The 20178-nt window shown below is 45.2% G+C and overlaps 1 protein-coding gene across 1 annotated transcript in view; it reads left to right on the top strand.

Moving 5' to 3' along the window:
• Positions 1 to 15694: 15694 nt before the first annotated feature.
• Positions 15695 to 20178, top strand: part of RASSF8 (Ras association domain family member 8) — a 49797-nt gene continuing 45313 nt past the window's right edge. Inside the window, exon 1 of the mRNA XM_038769576.1 lies at positions 15695 to 15771. The gene's annotated coding sequence lies outside the window, so the exon portion shown is untranslated. The remainder of the gene's footprint in view (positions 15772 to 20178) is intronic.

The raw sequence follows: 20178 nt of genomic DNA, 5'->3' as shown, positions 1-20178 counted from the left end.
TACAAGGTGATCAGGCTGTCCCACGGGGGGCTCACAGTCTTCATCCCCATTACAGATGAGGTAACTGAGGTCCAGAGAAGTGAAGTGACTTGCCCGAAGTCACACAGCTGACAATTGGCGGAGCCAGGGTTTGAACCCATGACCTCTTTTTGACTGTGAGCCCACTATTGGGTAGGGACTGTCTCTATATGTTTCCAACTTGTACTTCCCAAGCGCTTAGTACAGTGCTCTGCACACAGTAAGCGCTCAATAAATACGATTGATGATGACTCCAAAGCCTGTGCTCTTTCCACTGAGCCACGCTGCTTCTCAATAAAAAAATCAATCAATCAATCAGTGGTATTTATTGAGCACTTTCTATCATCATCAATCGTATTTATTGAGTGCTTACTATGTGCAGAGCACCGTAGTAAGCATTTGGGAGAGTACATATGTTGCCAACTTGTACTTTCCAAGCGCTTAGTACAGTGCTCTGCACACAGTAAGCGCTCAATAAATTTGATTGAATGAATACAACAGAATTAACAGACATGCTCTCCGAGAGGGGGAGTTTCTTCAGTAAAAATCAGTAGAAGTCAGTTTCTTCAGACAATCATTTTTTTTTTTTATGGAATTTGTTAAGTACTTACTATGTGCCAGACACTACTAAGCATTGGTGTAAAAACAAGCTTATCACATTGGACAAAGTCTATGTCCCATGTGGGGCTCAAATTTTTAATCCCCATTTTACAGATATGGTAACTGAGGCACAGAGGAGTGAAGCAACTTTCATTCAGTCGGTCGAACGTATTTATCAAGCTCTTACTCTGTACAGAGTAAGAGAGAAGCAGCGTGGCTCAGTGGAAAGAGCCCGGATTTTGGAGTCAGAGGTCGTGGGTTCGAATCCTAACTCTGCCAACTGTCAGCTGTGTGACTTTGGGCAAGTCACTTCACTTCTCTGGGCCTCAGTTACCACATCTGTAAAATGGGGGTGAAGACTGTGAGCCCCCCGTGGGACAACCTGATCACCTTGTAACCCCCCAGCGCTTAGAACAGTGCTTTGCACATAGTAAGCGCTTAATAAATGCTATCATTATCATTATTACAGAGCACTGTACTAAGTGCTTGGGAGAGTACAATATGACAATATAACCCCAGATCACACATCTATATGTCGCCAACTTGTACTTCCCAAGCACTTAGTACAGTGCTCTGCACACAGTAAGCGCTCAATAAATACGATTGAATTAATTGAATGAATGAATGTGGTAGAGCCCGTATTAGAACCCAGGTCCTCTGACTCCTAGTACTGGGTTCTTTTCGCTAGACCACGCTACATCTTATGAACTAAACATGTAGTTTCTGCTTAGAACAGTGCTTTGCACATGGTGAGCGCTTGATAAATGCCATTATTATTATTATTATTATTATTATTATTGTTATCATTATTATTATTATTCTCTGGGCCTCAGTTCACTCATCTGTAAAATGGGGATTAAGACTGGGAGCCCTCCGTGGGACAACCTGATCACCTTGTAACCTTCCCAGCGCTTAGAACAGTGCTTTGCACATAGTAAGCGCTTAATAAATGCCAGTATTATTATTATTATTATTACAATGGCTCAGTTCAGGTGGTATAACTTGGTTTTGTTTTACTCTCTAGCCATAGTTCTTCACTCCCGATAAATCCCATTATTCCTTTACTGTTTTCTCGCTAAACGTCAAACCTCCATGATGCAAGGGGAATAGGTAGTTAGTGACGGGTTACTGCCAACCCTTTATCGAGCTTCTGCGGAAAAAAAATGAAGTCATGATTTTTTCTTGGTTTTTATTTTGGGCCGTGGTAAATAAGGAATGTGAAGACATTTCAGCGGTGGCATTTCTAAGTTTACCAGAGACTTTGGGTTTGGGGAGGAGGTTCATCTGCTTCATAGCCGTATTTCCTTCCATCTGCAAATTATTTCAGTGTCTGTCTTTCCCGCTAAACTGTAAGGGCAGGGATTGTGTCTGCTAATTCCCCCCAAGTGCTCTGCCTAGAAGATGTACTCAGTAAATATCAATCAATCAACCAAGGATATTTATTGAGCACTTACAAAATACAGAGCACTGCACTAAGTGCTTGGGAGAGTACAATACAAGAGAGTTATAGGACACATTCCCTGCTCACTATTTATTCATTCATTTCATTGTATTTATTGAGTGCTTACTGTGTGCAGAGCACTGTACTAAGTGCTTGGGAAAGTACAATGCAACAATAAACAGGGACAACAGGCTTACAGTCTTCAGGGGAGGCAGATGTTAAAATAAATTATGGATATATACACATATATATTTATATATAATTATATAACATTTAATTATAAATTATTATATTAATATATTATGCTAATGTATTTATTTATAAATTTTATTTATATGAATAAATTTATAATGTAATTATGAATATTTATATTATATATGTATGTATATAAATACTGTTGGGCTGAGGATGAGGATCAAGTGTTAACAGGTATAGATCCCTTAAGACTGTGAGCATGGCATAGTGGAGAGAGCCCATGGCTGGGAGTCAGAAGGACCTGGGTTCTAATCCTGGCTCTACTACTCATCTGCTGTGTGATCTTGGGCAAGCCACTTCACTTCTCTCGGCCTAAGTTATCTCCTCTGTAAAATGGGGATTGAGACTGTGAGCCCCACGTGGGACACGAGACTGTGTCCAACCCGATTTGCTTGTATCCACCACAGCGCTTGGCTCAGTTACTGGCACATACTAAATGTTTAACAAATACCATTATCATTATTATTACTGTGAGCACTATGTGGGACAGGGACTAGGTCCAGCCTGATTGGTTTATATCTAGCCCAGCACTTGGCACAGTGTCTGGCACATAGTAAGTGCTTAATGAATACCATTAAAAAAAAAATCCAAGTGCAAGGGGGACCCAGATGTGAGAAGGTGTAGGGGAAGTGAGGTCTTAGTCGGGGAAGGCCTCTTGGAGGAGATGTGCTATTAATAATGCTTTGAAGAGAAGCAGCATGGCAAAGTGGCTAAAGTCCAGGCCTGGGAATCAGAAGGTCATGGGTTCTAATCCCGGCTCCACCACTTGTCTCCTGTGTGACCATGGGCAAGTCACTTCCCTTCTCTGTGCCTCAGAGAAGCAGCGTGGCTCAGTGGAAAGAGCCCGGGCTTTGGAGTTAGAGGTCATAGGTTCAAATCCCAGCTCCGCCAACTGTCAGCTGTGTGACTTTGGGCAAGTCACTTAACTTCTCTGGGCCTCAGTTACCTCATCTGTAGAATGGGGAGTAAAACTGTGAGCCCCCCGTGGGACAACCTGATCACCTTGTAACCTCCCCAGTGCTTTGAACAGTGCTTTGCACATACTAAGCGCTTAACAAATACCATTATCATTATTATTATTATTAAATTCCCTCATCTGTAAGATGGGGATTGAGAGCATGAGCCCCACATGGGACAGGGACTGTGTCCACCTCGATTTGCTTGAATCCATCCCAGCGCTTATTACAGTGCCTGGCACAAAGTGCTTAACAAATAGCCTTTTTTTTTTTTTTGAAGGTGGGGAGAGTGATCGTCTTTCAGATATGAAGGGAAGGGAGACCCAGGCCAGAGAGATGACATGGGCGAGGGGTCAGAGGTGAGATAGTTGAGATCAAGGAACAGTGAATAGGTTCCTCAGTGCCATAGGGGGAAGGAGAAAACAAAACCTGCTGTCACCCTCTGACTGACTGGCTGGCTTGGCTGTGTGGACTGATTGAGGAGAAGCAGCATGGCACAGTGGATAGAGCACTGGTCTGGGAGCCAGAAGGTCATGGGTTCTAATCCTGACCCCACCACTTGCCTACTGTGTGACTTTGGGTAAGTCATTACACTCCTCTGTGCCTCAGTTACCTCATCTGGAAAATGGGGATTGAGACTGTGAACCCCATGTGGGACAGGGACTGTGTCCAACCCGATTTGCTTGTATCTACCCTAGCACTTAATACAGTGCCTGGCACATAGTAAGCACTTAAAAAACACCGTTATTATTATTGTTACTAATAGTAATAGTAATAACTAATATCCAACCAATGGTAATAATAATGCAGTGCTTAGCATGTAGGAAACTCTCCATGGCAGGCAATGTGCCTGCTGACTCTGTTCATTTTATTTTAAATTTTTAATGGTATTTGTTAAGCACCTACTGAGTACCAGCCACTGTACTAAGCGCTGGGGTAGATACAAGCTAATCGGATTGGACACAGTCCATGTCCTACACAGGGCTCCCAGTCTTAGTCCCCATTTTTCAGTTGAGATAACTGAGACACAGAGAGGTGAAGTGACTTGCCCGAGGTCACACAGCAGACGAGTGGTGGAGCCGGGATTAGAACCCAGGTCCTCCTGACTAGCAGACCTAGACTCTATTCCTTGGCCACGCTGCTTCTCTGTTGTATTGTCCTCTCCCAAGCACTTAGCCAGTGCTCTGCACATAGTAAGCATTCAATAAATACCATTGATTGATTGATTTTCAATTATCATTGCGATTGGTGTGCTTTATGCAGGAGCTGGGTCTGAAAAAGGGATGGAAAAGAGTGCAGCTCATTCATGTATTCATTCAGTCGTATTTATTGCACGCTTACTGTGTGCAGAGCACTGTACCAGGTATTTGGGAGAATACGATATAACGATAAATGGACACATTCCTTGCCCACAACGAGCCTACACTCTGGGGGAGACAGACATGAACAGAAATCAATAAATGAGAGATATGGACATAAGTGGTGCAGCATGACTCAGTGGAAAGAGCCCGGGCTTGGGAGTCAGAGGTTATGGGTTCGAATCCAGGCTCCGCCACTTGTCGGCTGTGTGACTTTGGGCAAGTCACTTCACTTCTCTGGGCCTCAGTTCCCTCATCTGTAAAATGGGGATGAAGGCTGTGAGCCCCGCATGGGACAACCTGATCACCTTGTATCCTCCCAGTGCTTAGAACAGTGCTCTGCGCATAACAAATGCCATTATTATTATTATTATAAGCGCTTAGTACAGTGCACTGCACACAGTAAGCGCTCAATAAATACAATTGAATGAGCCAATTTGTACTTCCCAAGCGCTTAGTACAGTGCTCTGCACATAGTAAGCGCTCAATAAATACAATTGATTGATTGATTGATTGATTGAATGAATGAATGAATGGTGTGGGGCTGGGGGGCGGTGATGAATAAAGGGAGCAAGTCAGAGCGCCGCAGAAGGGAGTCGGAGAAGAGGACAGGATGAAAGTTTCCATGAGACCGAATGAGAGAGGAAGAACTTTCCTATCGTAAATCCCTTTGTGGCTGGAATAGACGGGAGAGTCGAACATATGGAAGCTTTTACCCACAGCTTAAAATATGACATCAGCAATCAGGAACTCAGCTCTTGCTTAGAGAAGCTAGGCCACGCGTTTTTCTTTTTGCCTTCACATTGCGTTTGATGTTGCTGCTTGCTAAGAGCCCAAATAACCCTGGCGGTTTTGATAACGGGCCAGATTCTACCTCTGGAAGCTCTCAGGGCAATGGATTGATTCATTCAAAATAATAATATGATACTGGTTAAGCGTTCACTATGTGCCAAGCACTGTTCTAAGTGCTGGGATAGATCTAAATCAATTGGATTGGACGCAGCCCCTATCCCACAGGGGGCTCACACTCTTAATCCCCATTTTACAGATGAGGAAAGTGAGGCAAAGAGAAGTGAAGTGACTTGCCCAGGTTCACACAGCAGACAAGTGGTGGAGTCGGGATTAGAACTCATGACACCTACTTTCAGGCCTGGGCTGTAACCATTACGTCTTGCTGTGCTCTCTACCTGGCAAATAGTAAGTGCTTATCAAATACCGTTAAGAAATGAAAACAAAAGAATGGGGATCTTAACATTTAGGACAACCCTCCCTCCCCCCAGGGTCCTTATTCGAGGCTACAGGGGGACTAGCCCAGGGACCCCAGGCCCCCCGCACCACCCCCCGAGCCAGCGGGATAGTAGCCTCACTGACTTTTCTGATCTCCCCCTCCCACGGAGGCCGGCCGTCTTTCCGGATTACTGCTGTGCTTCCCCGGCCTGCCCAACGCTCTATTTATAATAATAATAATAATAATAATAATAATAGTATTTGTTAAGCGCTTACTATGTGCAAAGCACTGTTCTAAGTGCTGGGGAGCTTACAAGGTGATCAGGTTGTCCCACGGGAGGCTTACAGTTTTAATCCCCATTTTACAGATGAGGTAACTGAGGCCCAGAGAAGTGAAGTGACTTGCCCAAAGTCACACAGCTGACAGTTGGCGGAGCCGGGATTTGAACCCATGACCTCGGACTCCAAAGCCTGTGCTCTTTCCACTGAGCCACGCTGCTTCTCAAGCTTCTCTAGCTTTACCTAGAAGCCTCCACCCCTGAAGACAAAGCCCATGACATAGTGGAGAGAGCGCAGGCCTGGGAGTCAAAAGGTCATGGATTCTAATCCTGGCTCCTCCATGTGTCTGCTGTGTGACCTGGGGCAAGTCGCTTTCCTTCTCTGGGCCTCAGTTCCCTCATCTGTGAAACAGGGGTGGAGACTGTGAGCCCCGTGTGGGACAGGGACTGTGTCCAACCCGATTTGCTTTTATCCACCCCAGCGCTTTAGTACAGTGGCTAAGCACATAGTAAGCACTTAACAAATACTACAATTATTATTACTAATTATTACGTCCTAAGGTGAGCTGGGACCAGAACCCAGATCTCCTGACTTCCAGAGTAGGGCTCTTTCCCAACAGAGTCACAGAGGGACCCGGGATGATGATGATGATGATGATTCTTCTTCTTCTTCTTCTTCTTCTTCTTCTTCTTCTTCTTCTTCTTCTTCTTCTTCTTCTTCTTCTTCTTCTCCTTCTTCTCCTTCTTCTTCTTCTTCTTCTTCTTCTTCTTCTTCATCTTCCTTCTTCCTTCTTCCTTCTTCCTTCTTCCTTCTTCTTCTTTCTTCTTCTTTCTTTTTCTTTCTTCTTCTTCTTCTTCTTCTTCCTCCTCCTCTTCCTCTTCCTCCTCTTCCTCTTCCTCCTCTTCCTCCTCCTCCTCCTTCTCCTCCTTCCTTCTTCTTCCTTCTTCTTCTTCTTCCTTCTTCTTCCTTCTTCTTCCTTCTTCTTCCTTCTTTCTTCTTTCTTCTTTCTTCTTTCTTTTTCTTTCTTCTTCTTCTTCTTCTTCTTCTTCTTCTTCTTCTTCTTCTTCTTCTTCTTCTTCTTCTTCCTCCTCCTCTTCCTCTTCCTCCTCTTCCTCTTCCTCCTCTTCCTCCTCTTCCTCTTCCTCCTCTTCCTCCTCCTCCTCCTTCTCCTCCTCTTCTTCCTCCTCCTCCTCCTCCTCCTCCTCTCCTCCTTCTTCTTCTTCCTCCTCCTCTTCCTCTTCCTCTTCTTCCTCCTCCTCTCCTCCTTCTTCTTCTTCCTCCTCCTTCTCCTTCTTCTCCTCCTTCTCCTCCTTCTTCTTCTCCTTCTTCTCCTCCTTCTCCTTCTTCTCCTTCTCTTCTCCTCTCCTTCTCCTTCCTCCTCCTCCCCCTTCCTCCTCTTCTTCTTCTCCTCCTCCTCCTCCTCCCCGTCCTTCTTCCTCCTCTCCTTCTTCCTCCTCTCCTCCTTCTCCTCCTTCTCTTCTCCTTCCTCCTCCTCCTCCCCTCTTCCTCCTCTTCTTCTCCTTCTCCTTCTCCTTTTCCTTCTTCCTTCTTTCTTCTTTCTTCTTCTTTCTTTCTTCTTCTTTCTTCTTCTTTCTTTCTTCTTTCTTTCTTCTTCTTCTTCTCTTCTTCTTCTTCTCTTCTTCTTCTTCTTCTTCTTCTTCTTCTTCTTCTTCTTCCCCCCTTCTCCCTTCTCCTCCTTTCTCCCTTCTCCTCCTTTCTCCCTTCTCCTCCCTTCTCCCTTCTTCTCCCTTCTCCCTTCTTTCTCCCTTCTCTCCTCGCCTCTTCTCTTCTCCTCCTACTCCTTCTCCTTCTCCTCCTCCTCCTCCTCCTCCTCCTCCTCCTCCTCCTCCTCCTCATTTTTATAGATAATAAGGGTGATAATTATAATAATAATAGTGGTATTTGTTAAGCCCTTACTAGATGCCAAGACTTCTACTGGGATAGAGGTGGATACAAAATAATCAGTTTGGACTCAGCCCGTCTAATAATAATAATAATAGAGAAGCAGCATGGCTCCTTGGAAGGAGCATGGGCTTTGGAGTCAGAGGTCATGGGTTAAAATCCCTGCTCTGCCAATTGTCAGCTGTGTGCCCTTGGGCAAGTCATTTCACTTCTCTGGGCCTCAGTTCCCTCATCTGTAAAATGGGGATGAAGACTGTGAGCCCTCTGTGGGACAACCTGATCACCTTGTAACCTCCCCTGTACTTAGAACAGTGCTTTGCACATAGTAAGCGCTTAGTAAATGCCATCATTATTATTATTATTATTAATTGTGGTATTTGTCAAGCGCTTATTATGTGCCAGGCATTTTGCTAAGTGCCGGGATGGATACAAGGAAATCAGGTTGGACACAGTCCCTGTCCCACGTGGGGCTCACAGTCTTAATTCCCTATTTTACAGATGAGGTAACCAAGGCACAGAGAAGTTAAGTGACTTGTCCAAGGCCACACAGCAGACAAGTGGTGGAGCTGGGACTAGAACCCATGACCATCTGACTCCTAGGCCCGTGCTCTAGCCACAGTGTTGAGCTGCTTCCCCTCTCCATCAGTCAATCATTCAGTCAGTCATTTATTGAGCGTTTACTGTGTGCATAGCACTGTACTAAGTGCTTGGGAGAGGAAAACACAATAATATAACAGATACATTACCAACCCTCAGAGAGCTTAGAGTCTAAAAGGGGAGACGTTAACATTAAAATGAACACCCAAGTATTTTGACAAGCAAATCACCCATCCCACTAGCTTCAGAATAGGCTCTTTTCATGTTTCCACAGAAAATTCTCCCTGTTTTAGCTGCAGAGGCAGGTGCTTAGAGACTTGAGTGATTATTATCGTAATGATGGCTTAGCAAAGAAAAATCTGTGGTATTAGAGCCCCAAAAGAGAACCTGATGGATTTCTAATTTTCCTTTACATTGTTCATGAAGTTATCACATTTCTTAGATGTCCTTTTTATAGTCTTCATGAGACTTCTGTCACCCAGCTTTTGGGAAGACCACTGGCTCAGATGAATTTACAGTTTAAATTCACAAAACACACCTTTTTGTTTTGCCTTAAGAAGCCGTGTGGCCTAGTGGGAAGAGCATGGGCTTGGGAGTCAGAGAACATGGGTTCTAATTCTGGCTCCATCACTTGTCTGCTGAGTGACCTTGGGCAAGTCACTTCACTTCTCTGTGCCTCAGTTACCTCATCTGTAAATTGGGGATTAAGACTATGAACCCCACCTGGGACAGGAACTGTGTCCAACCCGATCTGCTTGTATCCACCCCAGCACTTAGCACAGTGCCTGGCACATAGTTTTCTTGGTAAAAATACGGAGGTGATTTCCTCAAAAATCTCCAGTGGCTACCAGTCAACCTACGCATCAGGCAAAAACTCCTCACTCTCGGCTTCAAGGCTGTCCATCACCTCGCCCCCTCCTAAATAATAAAATAAAGATAGCATTTATTAAGCGCTTACTATGTGCAAAGCACTGTTCTACCTCACCTCCCTTCTGTCCTTCTACAGCCCAGTCCGCACCCTCCACTCCTCTGCCACTAACCTCCTCACTGTGGTTTGTTCTCGCCTGTCCCGCTGTCGACCCCCAGCCCACATCCTCCCCCTGGCCTGAAATGCCTTCCCCCCCGTACATCCGCCACGCTAGCTCTCTTCCTCCCTTCAAAGCCCTACTGAGAGCTCACCTCCTCCAGGAGGCCTTCCCAGACTGAGCCCCCTCTTCCTCTCCCCCTTCTCCCCCTCCCCATCCCCCCCGCCTTACCATCTTCCCCTCCCCACAGCACCTATATATATGTATATATGCTGTACATATTTATTACTCTATTTATTTTACTTGTACATATTTATTCTATTTATTTTATTTTGTTAATATGTTTTGTTTTGTTCTCTGTCTCCCCCTTCTAGACTGTGAACCCGCTGTTGGGTAGGGACTGTCTCCATATGTTACCAACTTGTACTTTCCAAGCACTTTAATACAGTGCTCTGCACACAGTAAGCGCTCATAAATGCGATTGAATGAATGAATGAATAGTTAAGCGTTTAACAAATACCATTTTTAAATTAAGTAATTTAAAGTATATAATTGAACTATCTTTAGTGCTGTGGGAATCGATTCCTTTGCAAAGGGTCTTGGTCTTCAAGGATCTTAGCGCTGAGCTCATTGTGGGTAGGAATGTGTCAGTTTGTTGTTTCATTGTGCTTTCCCAAGCGCTTAGTACAGAGCTTTGCACACAATAAGCACTCAATAAACACAGTTGAATGAATGTTCTCTTCATCTTAAGGCCCTTCTGAAATCAAATCTCCTCCTGGAGGGCTTCCCTGATAAACTCTTCTTCTCCTGACCTTAATCCCCCCTACACACTTCCACTTCTCTGCTTCTGCATAATAATAATTATGGTGTTTGTTAAGCACTTACTCTGTGCCAGGCACTGTACGAAGCACTGGGTGGATACAAGCAAATCTTGTTGGACACAGTCCCTGTCCCACGTGGGGCTCACATTCTCAATTCCTATTTTACAGATGAGGGAACTGAGGCCCAGAGAATAATAATGATGGTATTTGGTAAGCAGTTACTATGTGCCAAGCACTGTTCTAAGTGCTGGGGTAGATATAAGGTGATCAGGTTGTCCCACGTGGGGCTCACTGTCTTAATCCCCATTTTACAGATGAGGGAATTGAGGCCCAGAGAAATGAAGTGATTTGCCCAAGGTCTCACAGCAGACAAGTGGCGGAGCCGGAATTAGAACCCATGACGTTCTGGCTCCTGGGCCAGTGCTCTATCCACTACTCCACCCTGCCCCTTCTCTAATGATGGCATTTGTTAAGCGCTTACTATGTGTCAAGCACTGTTCTAAGCGCTGGGGTGGATACAGAGTAATCAGGTTGTCCCATGTGGGGCTCACGGGCTTAGTCTCCATTTTACAGATGAGGTAACTGAGGCTCAGAGAAGTTGGCTCGCCCCAGGTCACACAGCAGACAAGTGGCAGAGCGGTATTAGAACCCACGACCTCTGACTCCCAAGCCCGGGCTCTTTCCACTAAGCCACGCTGCTTCAAATAATAATCAGTGGGATTTATTGAGGACTAACTGTGGGCATACCACTGTAGTAAGCGCTTGGGAGAGTAAAATACAACAGAGTTGGTGGATTCATTCCCTGCCCACAGGGAGTTTATTAAAAATAATAATAATAATAATAATGGCATTTATTAAGCGCTTACTATGTGCAAAGCCCTGTTCTAAGCGCTGAGGAGGTTGCGGGGTGATCAGGCTGTCCCCTGGGGGGCTCAAAGTCTTAATCCCCATTTACAGATGAGGTAACTGAGGCACAGAGAATAATAATAATGGCATTTATTAGGCGCTTACTATGTGCAAAGCACTGTTCTAAGCGCTGGAGAGATTACAAGGTGATCAGGTTGTCCCACGGGGGGCTCACAGTCTTAATCCCCGTTTTACAGATGAGGTAACTGAGGCCCAGAGAAGTGAAGTGACTTGCCCAAAGTCACACAGCTGACAATTGGTGGAGCCGGGATTTGAACCCATGACCTCTGACTCCGCAGCCCATGCTCTTTCCACTGAGCCACGCTGCTTCTCGCTGCTACAGTCTAGACTCCTCACCACTGGCTTTAAAGCAGTCAATCCCCTTGCCCCCTCCTACCTCACCTCGCCACTCTCCTACTCCAACCCAGCCCACACACTTGGCTCGTCTTTCCGCTAGAATGTCCGTCCGTCTTAGTCCCTCAGATGGTGACTTTGACTTAGTTTGAAGTGAGCTTGAGCAAGCCACTTGGCTTCTCTGGGCCTCAGGTTTCACATCTGTAAAATGGGGATTCGATACCTGTTCTCCCTCCCCGTTAGGCTGGGAGTCCCATGGAATCAGGGAAGCAGTTTAACCAGCATGGCCTAGTGGAAAGAGCCCAGGCTTGGGAGTCAGAGGACTTGGGTGCTAATCCCTGCCCCACCACTTATGATAATAATAATGATGGCATTTATTAAGCGCTTACTATGTGCAAGTCTGCTGTGAGACCTTGGGCAAGTCGCTTCACTTCTCTGGGCCTCAGTTTCCTCATCTGAAAAATGGGATTAAGACCGTGAGCCCCACAGGGGACGACCTGATTACCTCGGAGTCAGAGGTCATGGGTTCAAATCCCGGCTCCTCCAACTGTCAGCTGTGTGACTTTGGGCAAGTCACTTCTCTGGGCCTCAGTTACCTCATCTGTAAAATGGGGATTAAAACTGTGAGCCTCCCAGGGGACAATCTGATCACCTTGTATCCTCCCCAGCGCTTAGAACAGTGCTTTGCACCTAGTAAGCGCTTAACAAATACTATCATTACTGTTGCCAATTTGTACTTCCCAAGCGCTTAGTACAGTGTTCTGCACACAGTAAGCGCTCAATAAATACGATTGATGATGATGATGATGATGATTACCTTGTGTCTACCCAGCACTTAGAACAGTGCTTGGCACATACTAAGCACTTAACAAATTATTATTATAATTATTAGTGCATAGAGCACAGGCCGGGAGTCAGAGGACTTGGCTTCTAATCCCGGCCCCGCCACTTGTCTGCTGGGCAAGACACTTCGCTTCTCTGGGCCTCAGTTATCTCATCTGTAAAATGGGAATAAAACCATGAGCCTCCCATGGGACAACCTGATCACCTTGTAACCTCCCCAGCGCTTAGAACAGTGCTTTGGATCTAGTAAGCGCTTAGTAAATACCATCAATATTATTACCAGGGAGGCCGAGGCGGCCGGGCCAGGCAGCCGGGCGGCATCATGTCCTGCCAGGCGAGCAGGGCCACCGACAGCAAAAAAATGGTAACCGGCGGCGCAAGACACACTTCCACCCCGACCCCAGGGAGGGGATGATTAGGAATAATAATAGTAATAATGATGCCATTTATTACTTCCCAAGCGCTTAGTACAGTGCTCTGCACACAGTAAGCACTCAATAAATCCCCCTCTCCATCCCCCCAACTTACCTCCTTCCCTTCCCCACAGCACCTTCTATATGTATATATGTCTGTACATATTTATTACTCTACTTATTTATTTTACTTGTGCATATCTATTCTATTTATTTTATTTTGTTAGTATGTTTGGTTTTGTTCTCTGTCTCCCCCTTTTAGACTGTGAGCCCACTGTTGGGTAGGGACTGTCTCTAGATGTTGCCAACTTGTACTTCCCAATCGCTTAGTACAGTGCTTTGCACACAGTAAGCGCTCAATAAATCCAATTGATTGATTTATTACTTCCCAAGCACTCAGTACAGTGCTCTGCACACAGTAAGCGCTCAATAAATCCCCCTCTCTATCGCCCTCATCTTACCTCCTTCCCTTCCCCACAGCACCTGTATATATGTATATATGTGTGTACATATTTATTACTCTACTTATTTATTTATTTATTTTACTTGTACATATCTATTCTATTTATTTTATTTTGTTAGTATGTTTGGTTTTGTTCTCTGTCTCCCCGTTTTAGACTGTGAGCCCACTGTTGGGTAGGGACTGTCTCTAGATGTTGCCAACTTGTACTTCCCAAGCGCTTAGTACAGTGCTTTGCACACAGTAAGCACTCAATAAATACGATTGGTTGATTGATTGATTACCTTGTGTCTACCCAGCACTTAGAACAGTGCTTGGCACATAGTAAGCACTTAACAAATTATTATTATAATTATTAGTGCATAGAGCACAGGCCGGGAGTCAGAGGACTTGGCTTCTAATCCCGGCCCCGCCACTTGTCTGCTGGGCAAGACACTTCACTTCTCTGGGCCTCAGTTACCTCATCTGTAAAATGGGGATAAAACTGTGAGCCTCCCATGGGACAACCTGATCACCTTGTAACCTCCCCAGCGCTTAGAACAGTGCTTTGCATCTAGTAAGCGCTTAGCAAATGCCATCAATATTATTACCTTGTGTCTACCCAGCACCTAGAACAGTGCTTGGCACATAGTAAGCACTTAACAAATTATTATTATAATTATTAGTGCATAGAGCACAGGCCGGGAGTCAGGGGACTTGGCTTCTAATCCCGGCTCCGCCACTTGTCTGCTGGGCAAGACACTTCACTTCTCTGGGCCTCAGTTACTTTATCTGTAAAGTGGGGATTAAGGCTGTGAGCCCCAGGTGGGACTTGGACTGTGTCCAACCTGATTAATTTGTATCTACCCCAGCAGTTAGTATGATGCTTGGCACATAGTAAGCATTAATAAACACTGCAGCATAAGAAGCAGCCTGGTGTAGTGGCGTAGAGCACTGGCCCAGGAGTCAGAAGGTCATGGGTTCTAATCTCAACTCCGCCACAAGTCTGCTGTGTGACTTTGGTCCCATCACTTCACTTTTTTGGATTTTAGTTCCCTCATCTGCACAAGGGGGATTAAGACTGTGAGCCCCATGTGGGACAGGGACTGTGTCCAACCTGATTTACTCATTTCATAACAACAATAATAACACTTTTGGTATTTGTTAAGCGCTTACTATGTGCCAAGCACTGTTCTAAGAGCTGGGGTAGATACAAGCTAGTCAGGTTGAACACCATTTGTTTCCTACATGGGGCTCCCAGTCTTAAACCCCCTTTTACAGGTGAGGTAACTGAGGCCCAGAGAAGTGAATTCACTTGCCCAAGGTCACCCAGCAGGCAAGTGGCAGAGCCAGGATTAGAACCCACATCCTATGACTCCCAGGCTGTTTCCACTAGGCCATGCTGCTTTTCCTATTTACAGCACTTAGAACAGTGCTTGGCACATAGTAAGTGCTCAACAAATGCCATAATTATTATTATTATCTACCCCAGCCCTTAGGCCCCTTCATCATCATCATTATCAATCGTATTTATTGAGCGCTTACTGTGTGCAGAGCACTGTACTAAGCGCTTGGGAAGTACAAGTTGGCAACATATAGAGACAGTCCCTACCCAACAGTGGGCTCACAGTCTAAAAGGGGGAGACAGAGAACAAAACCAAACATACTAACATACTAACAACATACAAACATACTAACAAAATAAAATAAATAGAATAGATATATACAAGTAAAATAAATAAATAAATAGCCTTATTTGAAGGCCCATCACCACCAAGAGGCCTTCCCAGACAAAGCCCTCCTTTCCTCTTCTCCCAGTCCTTTCCCCGTCCCCCTGACTTGCTCCCTTGCTCTTCCCCCCACCTAATCCCCACAGCACTCAAGTCCATGTCTGTCATTTTATTTATTCATATTGATGCCTGACTCTCCCGCTCTGGATTGTGAGCTCGTTGTGAGCGGGGAATGTCACTGTTTACTGTTGTATTGAACTTTCCCAAGCACTTAGTACAGTGCTCTGCTCACAGTAAGCGCTAAATAAAAACAATTGAATGATTGGATGGAAGCTTGGCACACAGTAAGCACTTAAAAAGTACCAAAATAATAATAATAATTATCATTATTGTCTCCCAACCCTACCACTAAGTACTCTCCTGAGCTCAGTGCGCACCTAATAAGCGCTCAGTAAGTAGCACCGATGGATTGACAATCAGAGTTGAATGTGTTCCCTCCCCAGCAGACTAACGTTATCTCTTGTCTGCAGGCAACGAACCCACCAAGTTGTCCTAACCCCTATGGAGTTCTGCTTCAACCTCATCGCTTCAGGAACTGGAAACCAAGGTAGGCCTTTAACACCCCGTGATTCCATGGCATTCTTGAGAACAATAACAATAATAATAATAGTATTTGTTAAGTGCTTACTACGTGCCGAGCACTGTTCTAAGCGCTGGGGTAGATAAAAAGTAATGAGGTTGTCCCATCTGGGTTGCACAGTCTTCATCCCCATTTTACAGATGAATGAGCAATTGCACCATGCAGCCAAAGCTGCCCTTCCCCTGTTCCATCCCTTAGTCCATCCCAGGAACAGTTACAATAATAATGATAATTGTATTTGTAAAGCTCTTGCTACGTGCCAAGCACCATACTAGGCGTTGGGGTAGCTACAGGAGAGTCAGGTTGGTCACAGTCCCTGTCCCAAATGGGGCTCATGGCTCCCCCTCCTTTAGACTGTTCTACCCCTTTCTGGACTGTGAACCAGGGATTGTCTCTATTTGTTGCTGAATTGTACTTTCCTAGTGCTTAGTACAGTGCTCTGCACATGGTAAGCGCTCAGTAAATAAAATTGAATGAATAAATAAGTGTGAGGGAATAGGATTTAATCCCCATTTTTCAGATGAAGAAACTGAGACAGAGAAGCTAAGTGATTTGCCCAAGTTCACACAGCAGGAGTGTGGCAGAGTGGGATTAGAACCCAGGTCCTCTGACTCCCAAGCCTTTCCTCCGGGCCACGCTGCTTCATGTTCCTTGTGGGCAGGGGAAATATCTACTTAGTCTAGTGTAGTGTGCTCTCCCAAGCGCTTAGTATAGTGCTCTGAATAAGGGTCCTCAGTTACTACTATTGATTGGTTAAAAGCTATAAATTGAACTCGGGTCTGCCCTTAAGGGACACCAAATCTAAACAGGAAGGGAGTCAAGGACACAGAAACAATTCATGATTAATCATCAAGGCTCTGCCACTTGTCTGCTGTGTTCCAATCATTCAATCAATCAATCAATCAATCAATCGTATTTATTGAGCGCTTACTGTGTGCAGAGCACTGTACTAAGCACTTGGGAAGTACAAGTTGGCAACACATAGAGACAGTCCCTACCCAACAGTGGGCTCACAGTCTAGAGGGGGAGATAGAGAACAAAACCAAACATACTAACAAAATAAAATAAATAGAATAGATATGTACATGTAAGATAAATAAATAAATAGAGTAATAAATATGTACAAACGTATATACATATATACAGGTGCTGTGGGGAAGGGAAGGAAGTAAGATGGTGGGGGATGGAGAGGGGGACGACAGGGAGAGAATCCATCACCAAAGCCTGCCAGTCTCACCTTCACAACATCGCCAAGATCCGCCCTTTCCTCTCCATCCGAACCGCTACCACTTTTGTACAGTCATTCATCCTATCCCCACTGGATTACTGCATCAGCCTCCTTTCTGATCTCCCAACCTCCTGTCTCTCCCCACTTCAGTCCATACTTCACTCTGCTGCAGATTATCTGGAAACGCTCTGGGCATGGCACTCCCCTTCTCAAAAATCTCCAGTGGTTGCCTATCAACCTCCATATCAAACAAAAGCTCCTCACTATTGGCTTCAAAGCTCTCCATCACCTTGCACCCTCTTTCCTCACCTCCCTTCTCTCCTTCTCCAGCCCAGCCCACACACTCCGCTCCTCTGCCGCCACTAACCTCCTCACTGGGCCTCGTTCTCGCCCGTCCCGCCGCTGACCTCTGGCCCACATAATAATAATAATAATAATAATAATGGCATTTATTAAGCGTTTACTATGTGCAAAGCACTGTTCTAAGTGCTGGGGAGGTTACATGGTGATCAGGTTGTCCCACGGGGGGCACCCAGTCTTCATCCCCATTTTACAGATGAGGCAACTGAGGCCCAGAGAAGTGAAGTGATTTGCCCAAAGTCACACAGCTGACAATTGGCAGAGCCGGAAACAATTGGCACATCCTACCTCTGGCCTGGAATGCCCTCCCTCCTCACATCTACCAAACAATCACACATCCCCTCCTTTAAAACCCTACTGAAGGCTCACCTCCTCCAAGAGGCCTTCCCAGACTAAGCCTCCCTTTTCCTCAGCTCCCCCGGCCCCTCCACATCACCCCGACTCATTGCCTTTTCTCTACCCCCTCTCCCTGCCCCTCTATAATTCTATTTATTTATATTGATGCCTGTTTACTTGATTTGTTGTGTATATAACCATAATTCTATTTCTTTACATTGATGCCTGTTCACTTGTTTTGATGCCTGTCTCCCCCGTTCCAGACTGTAAGCCCAGTGTGGGCAAGGACTGTCTGTCTTTATTGCTAAATTGCACCTTCCAAGAGCTTAGTACAGTGCTCTGCACACAGTAAGTGCTCAATAAATAAGATTGAATAAATGCACGAATGAATGAATGACCTTGGGAAAGTCATTTTACTTCTCGGTACCTCAATTACCTCATCTGTAAAATGGGGATTAAGATTGTGCGCCCCATATAGGACATAGACTGTGTCCATCTTGATTATCCATCTCAGTGCTTAGTTCAGTGCCTGGAATATAGTAAACATTTAATAATGAAATTAAACCCTTAGACTGTGAGCCCGCTGTTGGGTAGGGACTGTCTCTACGTGTTGCCGACTTGTACTTCCCAAGCGCTTAGTACAGTGCTCTGCACACAGTAAGCGCTCAATAAATACGATTGATTGATTGACTGTGAGCTCCATGTTGGACAGGGTTTGTATCCAACTTGATTAATTTATATGTACCTCAGTGCTTAGTAACGTGAAAATGACCATTAAAAAAATCAAATATGACCAGTCTTTAGAAGCAGCACAGGCCTGGGAGTTAGAAGGACCTGAGTTCTAATCCTCACTGTGCCACTTGTCTGCAGTATGACTTTGGGCAAGTCAACTCCTCTGGAGTCAGTTATCTCATCTGTAAAATGGGGATTAAGACCGTGAGCCCCACGTGGGACAACCTGATTTTCTTTTATCTACCCAGCCCCTAGGAGCAGTGTGGCTCAGTGAAAAGAGCCCGGGCTTTGGAGTCAGAGGTCATGGGTTCAAATCCCGGCCCCGCCACTGGTCAGCTGTGTGACCTTGAGCAAGTCACTTCGCTTCTCTGTGCCTCAGTTATCTCATCTGTAAAATGGGGATTAAGGCCCCATGTGGGACAACCTGATGACCTTGCAAACTCCCCAGCACTTAGAACAGTGCTTTGCACATAGTAAGCACTTAATAAATGCTAAAAAAAAAACAATGCTTGGAACATAGTAAACATTTAAATGTCATTATAATCATTATTATTATTATCGTTATTATGTGGGCCAGGGACTCTGTCCAACCTGATTTCCTCATATCTATCCTGTCGCTTAGTACAATGCCTGGCACATAGTAAGTGCTTAACAACTACCATAATTATTATTATTATTAGTACTGCTTCTCATCCCTCCTCCTTCTTCCTCCACATTCTCCAGTTTGTCTGGTCACAAAGGTCAGCTGCTTCATGTTCCTTGTGGGCATGGAAAGTATCTACTTACTCTGGTGTAGTGTTCTCTAGTACGGTGCTCTGCACACAAGCACTCAATAAATACGATTGAATGAAAGCGCTTAGTACAGTGCTGCTCGGGTGAGAGATGTGGGGGTGGGGGGTTGGGATGAGGGGAGGCAGCCCTGAGAGGACGGAAGTTACTTCCTATGGTAAGGAATTCCATATTCTTTTCTCCAGCTGTGTGAAGGAGTCCGTTCCCCATTGTTTTCCTTGAGTCTAATCCAGACACACCCTGGCTCATTCCTAAAGTAGGCGGAATTGAAACTTGGGCCGAAGGAACAAAAACGCCTTTGGAGATGTATAAACTCTTCCTGGACACGGTCTTAGGAGTTGGGAGTTCCAAGTTTTCCAGCCTGCAGAAGATTTCCTCTTCCTCCTACAAAGCCTCATTTGGTTTTCATTAAACCGGGCTGTGGGCTTCGCCCGGGCCTGGTCGAGGTGAGAGGAGTTGACTGTGGAGAGTCGATCGGATTTAAAATGTATCAGCTCATGACGTCTCGGTCGTTTGTCCAAGCCAAGGACCATACTTGTGTCTAGTCATTCATTCAGTCGTATTTATTGAGTGCTTACCGTGTGCAAAGCACTGTACTAAGCACTTAATAATAATAATAATAATAATGGCATTTGCTAAGCGCTTACTATGTGCAAAGCACTGTTCTAAGCGCTGGGGGATACAAGGCGATCAGGTTGTCCCACGTGGGGCTCACAGTCAATCCCCATTTTACAGATCATCATCATCATCATCAATCGTATTTACTGAGCGCTTACTGTGTGCAGAGCACTGTACTAAGTGCTTGGGAAGTACAAGTTGGCAACATATAGAGACAGTCCCTACCCAACAGTGGGCTCACAGTCTAAAAGGGGGAAATGAGGTACAGATTACATGAGGTTTAAAGACTAAATGAGGTTACATTAAATGAG

Source organism: Tachyglossus aculeatus, chromosome 2 (assembly GCF_015852505.1).
Source record: "Tachyglossus aculeatus isolate mTacAcu1 chromosome 2, mTacAcu1.pri, whole genome shotgun sequence".
NCBI classification, from domain to species: domain Eukaryota; kingdom Metazoa; phylum Chordata; class Mammalia; order Monotremata; family Tachyglossidae; genus Tachyglossus; species Tachyglossus aculeatus.
The sequence above is the reverse complement of the archived record's forward strand: the minus strand, read 5'-3'. Positions and strand labels throughout refer to the sequence as shown.